General features: G+C 36.8%; 1 protein-coding gene across 1 annotated transcript in view; it reads right to left on the bottom strand.

Annotated features, from left to right (window-relative positions):
• Nucleotides 1-443, bottom strand: part of LOC119586304 (adhesion G-protein coupled receptor D1-like) — a gene marked incomplete at its 3' end in the record, with an annotated part of 16,586 nt that overhangs the window by 6,440 nt on the left and 9,703 nt on the right.

Raw genomic sequence — 443 nt, 5'->3', positions numbered from 1 at the left:
TAAATAATCATGTCATAAATCTGACGTAGTGATAATGTACATTGCAAGGTTAAAAGTACAGTGTCAATAGTAGCAATAGTAATTGCAATGAAAATAACGATATAGGTTCAACCACGCAACTTTGTCTTTGTGACTGCAATGAAACCATCTTTAGTTTATTGACCTGCAGCTGACCCACCTCTTGCTACGAATCAGCTTTAACTACAGGAACCTTTACTACAGTCTACGCGATTCAGTAGTGCATAGATTATTCACGTCGACTTCCTGATATTTCTACAGCCCAACATAGCGTGGCTGGTAGCTGTGTGTAGCGTTTTTTTTTATTCAGGTTTACTTTCTATTGGTAATGATTCACAAGTACGTATGAGATTATAAACCTTAAGGGCTACATCGGTTGTAGTTTAGCTAACAGTAATGGTGCTATTACTGTAACTACCATTAAA

Source organism: Penaeus monodon, chromosome 21, assembly GCF_015228065.2.
Source record: "Penaeus monodon isolate SGIC_2016 chromosome 21, NSTDA_Pmon_1, whole genome shotgun sequence".
Classification (NCBI taxonomy): domain Eukaryota; kingdom Metazoa; phylum Arthropoda; class Malacostraca; order Decapoda; family Penaeidae; genus Penaeus; species Penaeus monodon.
The sequence above is the reverse complement of the archived record's forward strand: the minus strand, read 5'-3'. Positions and strand labels throughout refer to the sequence as shown.